Raw genomic sequence first — 5158 nt, forward strand, 5'->3', positions numbered from 1 at the left:
TGCCAAACAAGACGAAACCGCCGTGAGGTTCGAATGCGGCTCAGTGGTGTTTGTGTGCCGCGCGCCCCTGAAGAATGTGACCGTTGTGTCGCATAGCAACCGCAGTTAGCGGCATTTGACGCACAGAGTGGCGCGTCGCGTCGCGTCGCTTCTTGCGGATTTCACACGCGCTCATGTGACGCGCCGCCTACGGAAGAAGTTTCTTGCAGGTTTGTTCTCTGTTTCAGTGGAGAAACACACACACGGACTAAGTTAGTTTACAACCGTCCGGAGAAAAACGACAACAACATCCAGAGCGAAAAAACAAAACAAGCCCAAGTTCTGCCAGAGAGCTTCTGTAAGTGTGTGTGTTTATTTGTTTGTGTTTACCTGAGTTTATCAGCGTTACTTAAGTTTGTTCTGCTGCGCGTTTTGCGTTCTGTAACACACCGATAAGTTTATCAGTAACGTTAGAACTGGAGGAAATCTCAGCATCATGTGATTCTCCAGAGTCTCTCAGTCACGGATTAAACCCGGTAACGTTACATATCCGTTATATTTAAAATAACATCAACAGGCGAAGATCACGGGACTATCTAACTTATCTAACTTATCTATCTATCTATCTATCTATCTATCTATCTATCTATCTATCTATCTATCTATCTATCTATCTATCTATCTATCTATCTATCTATCTATCTATCTATCATCTATCTATCTATCGATCTAACTTTTTCTGTGTTCATAATGTGTGTGAGTGTGTGTTTAGATGCACTTGTCGAGTTTGAAGGAAACATTGGAGCGTGTGTGTGTGTGTGTGAGAGACAGTACTAGCAGGTGTGTGTGTGTGTGTGTGTGTGTGTGTGTGTGTGTGTGTGATGTGGTCTGAAACCACAAGATTTCACAGTCGTTGTGGGGAAACTAATAGAGTTCTTAAAGAGATACTAACGTGAAGTTCTACATGCAGGATTTCAGTTCCTTTAACTCATATAATAGAGGTGTGTGTGTGTGTGTGTGTGTGTGTGTGTGTGTGTGTGTGTGTGTGTGTGTGTGTGTGTGTGTGTGGTTACCAGGTCCAGTGCTGTGTCTGGAATGTTAATCTGCTTGATGTTGTTCTGTGTTTCTCTCAGTGAATGTTCGTCAACACTTCCAGTTCCTAGTTTGTTATGACCGATTCAGCTTTTATCAAACACCTTTAATTAAATGCAAGTAAAGCAGAACATGTCTAGAGACCGATAGTGATAAAACGATGCATAAATCAGCTGATATTAGGATATAATCAGATTAATAACTTTGATTAATAATAACCATATCTGTTGATTAACAAAAGTTGCAGTTCTTGTATCAATTACAAAAACATTATTGATAGTTAATAAACATTTTCTGTTATTTATTATTGTGTAAGTGTCATATCAGTCATTTTATTGGCTGTCTTCAAACTTTTTATGTTTATAGCTATAGTGATATTAATTGTTCTCTAGTCTAGACGTCACTATCAAGCATTAAAACTGGTTTATATTAGGATATAATCAGATTAATAATTATATTGACTACCCGAAGTTGCAGTTCTTGTATCAGTAGCCTACTTTATCGACAGTTAATACACATTTTTCTGTTAATTATTGTTATTATTATTATCTTATTTTGCTATTTTTTAACTTTTTCTGTATTGCTATGATTTGTTCTCCAGACGTCAGTATCGAGCATTAAAGCTGGTGTGTGTTTGTTTGCTAGCGCTGTGAACGTCTCCCTTCAGCATGTTGATTAGCTGGCCAACACTTCACACCACGCGTGTGTGTGTGTGTGTGTGTGTGACTGTGTAAGCATGTGTCAGTGAGACTTTAACCACAGCGTAGACACTTGTTAGCTCTTTTCATCCTGTTTCTGACTAACGTGTCGTTCTGAGCGGAACGTTTTCGAAGTGTTTCATGGCCTTCATTTCTGCTGTTCTTCTGGACTCCATGTGTGATGTATTCTGTGACTGGCTGTACGAGGAGGTAGGGTGTGTGTGTGTGTGTGTGTGTGTACACCAACATGTTTATATAATGTGTTTTTAGGGCTGTCAAAGTTAAGTCGAAACTCGAAAAATTTGTATATGGTGCAAAATTTTATTTATTTCAGTAATTCAACTTAAAAGTAGGGCTGTCAAAAGATTAATCGCGATTAATCGCATCCAAAATAAAAGTTTGTTTTTACATAATATATGTGTGTACTGTGTATAATTATTTATATATAAAAACACACACAAACATGTATATATAAGAAAAATGGGTTATATTTATATATAAAATATTTATATATAATATAAATTATTTAAATGTATATACAGTATATAAATGCAAATATTTTTTAAATATATGTATATGAATGTGTGTGTATTTGTACATAATAATTATACACAGTACACACATATTATACACAAACTTTTATTTTGGATGCGATTAATCGCGATTAATCTTTTGACAGCCCTACTTAAAAGGTGAAACTAATATATTATATAGACTCATTACATGCATAGTGAGATATTTCAAGCCTTTATTTGTTATAATTGTGATGATTATGGTTTACAGCTTATGAAAACCTTTTCACAATATTCTAATTTTGAATTTGGGGTTTTCATAAGCTGTAAGCCATAATCATCACAATTATAACAAATAAAGGCTTAAAATATCTCACTTTGCATGTAATGAGTCTATATAATATATTAGTTTCACCTTTTAAGTTGAATTACTGAAATAAATGAACTTTTGCACCATATTCCAATTTTTCGAGTTTCACCTGTGTATATTTTAAATTTAATATTTAATTCTGCTTCATATAACGTCTAATATTGAAACAAAACACAGCATCTGTTAAAAGGATAGTTCATCTGAAGATAAATGTCCAAACTAGGGCTGGGCGATATGGCCAAAAAATCATATTATTATTATTTTTAATCAAATGAATGCAGCTTGTTGAGCAGAAGAGACTTCTTTAAAAAAACTAATTTCTGATCCAAAACTTTTGACTGGTAGTGTATATTAATGTGTTTTGAGGGCTTTCAAAGTTAATGTGTCCACTTAAAATATTCATGAAATGTGTATTTAAATGTAATATGTCATTCTGTTTAATATAACATCCAACATACAAACACAACATCTGTTAAAAGGATAGGCTAGTCATTATTTACTGTGATATGGCCTGAAATATATATATATATATATATATATATATATATATATATCTTAGTATTTTCTACTTTTTTCTATTTAGATTTATGTTTAATAATGTTATTTCACATCCTGTCTAATGTTGTCCTACAAACAATGTTCATATTGAAGGCTATGAAAACAAGTATTGTGAATGTAAGCGTGTAGGCTATGCTATTTGTGGGGGGGAAAGTGTTACATTATATTCTTACATTGTAACAATATCATATAAACAAGAGTAAAGCAGAAGTTAAATAAAAATGAATAAAGCACAGATGGAGGAACTCATTCTCTCTGAGATTGCCCAAGTCATTAAAACACACTTAGGCCTAGTTGAAGGTTTAAAAGGCTACATATGGCACATTAGATGTCCAACAACAAATATTTTAGCAAAATGCAGGCTATATTTTAGTCTAAATTATTGCTCTCCATCTGTTTGTCGCGGCGGCACTCGTTCACTGCAGTCTGTGAAGTTTAGCGGAGACTCGCTACTATCAAACTCATAAAAATTCGAATTGCGAATATTCGTAGATGCACATTCGAATGCAAAAAAACGTGCATTTGAATTTTTGATGTGTCAAGAGACGCGTAAATCATGATGATGACGTAACTATCGTGGTTTGTTTCTGTTAGCTTATCCAGTACAGCGCGGTGCGGCTGCGTTGCTAATTAGAAAAAATGGCGGGAAAAGGTTCTTCCTGCTGACAAAAACCCTCTCAGTTGGTGGCAAAAATCGTGCAACCACACACCACCAAACCTGCACATCGGTCAGAGCTCAGTGTGTGTGTGTGTGTGTGTGTGTGTGTGTGTGTGTGTGTGTGTGTGTGTTCGTTCATCGGCTGGAAACACTGTCAACAGAAAGCGCTCAGATCAAGTAGATGTAGTGAAGTGAGTGTTTCTGAATGCCAGTTTGCTGTTGTGTTGTGTGTTCATGTAGGCTAGTTCATTACGCTGTGTGTTGAAGTGTGTTTTCTCAGGTTACTGATGCACGAACACAGTGCACTATTGTAACCTAATGTTCCTTGCATGCACATTAGGGAAATTATATTTTATTTAAGAACAATTGTCAAAGTTAATGCACTTCAAAAAGTGAATGTCATTTAATTTCAATAAAAGCCACAATGCTTGATTTGGTGATATTGTGCGCGTTGTGCTCGATTGCGCCCTCTTGTGGGCATAAGGGGCACCTCTTAAATATAGCCTTTAGTAGAATTCAAATATAATTTCGAATTTTGCTAATATTTAAGAAAGAAATTCGAATTGAGCTTTTCAGCCATTTTGGCAGCCCTACTGTATTGATATTTACGGTATTGCCTCATACTATAAACCTATGCGCAGAGAAACGAGCGCGCCGCCATCTTCAGGATATTGCCTTTGAACTTTCGGTTTTGCGTTCGCTCTATAGCATCGCTGTCCAGGAGTAACTAGCTGGTTTGAAGGGGATTTACTTAATGTACAGTTAATGAAAGTGATCATGAGGATTGTAATGTTTGAAGCAGAAGTCTTAACAAACGTCAGTCAACCGGGAAGATTTTAAAACGAGCCGTTCATTCATAAATACGAAAGATCGCTGTAAAAACACAGACCGGAAGACTAAAGACAACGAGCGCAGCGCTGAAGGGGGCGGAGCTACAGAAGCTCTATAACGTAATATATCGTACAACCTCGATATACTGCCCAGCCCTATTCCTATTAACCCAGAAGAAGACACTGTGAAAGCCTATCGGTGTTTGGTTTCCAAATCTCTTCATTGTATGGACCCAAAGACAAATAATATTGTTTTGTGTTTGACAAAAAAGGCGATATGACCAGGATCTTATGTGAGGTCCATGAGGACGTTTATTTCAAGATAACAACTTAGTTATTTTTGTTAGAAGCAAATCGGTACAATTACAATATAACAAAAATATGAATCAAACTAATTAAAATTTTCATGTACACAATAGGTTTTTTTAACGTGACGTTAGAAATAGTACAGAAATTTAATA

The 5158-nt window shown here is 35.8% G+C and overlaps 1 protein-coding gene across 1 annotated transcript in view; it reads left to right on the top strand.

Annotated features, from left to right (window-relative positions):
- Positions 1 to 97: 97 nt before the first annotated feature.
- Positions 98 to 5158, top strand: part of arap1 (ArfGAP with RhoGAP domain, ankyrin repeat and PH domain 1) — a gene marked incomplete at its 3' end in the record, with an annotated part of 61556 nt that continues 56495 nt past the window's right edge. Inside the window, exon 1 of the mRNA XM_079610846.1 lies at positions 98 to 337. The remainder of the gene's footprint in view (positions 338 to 5158) is intronic.

This window comes from Phoxinus phoxinus, assembly GCF_949152265.1.
Source record: "Phoxinus phoxinus genome assembly, chromosome: 4".
In the NCBI taxonomy this organism is placed as follows: Eukaryota; Metazoa; Chordata; class Actinopteri; order Cypriniformes; family Leuciscidae; genus Phoxinus; species Phoxinus phoxinus.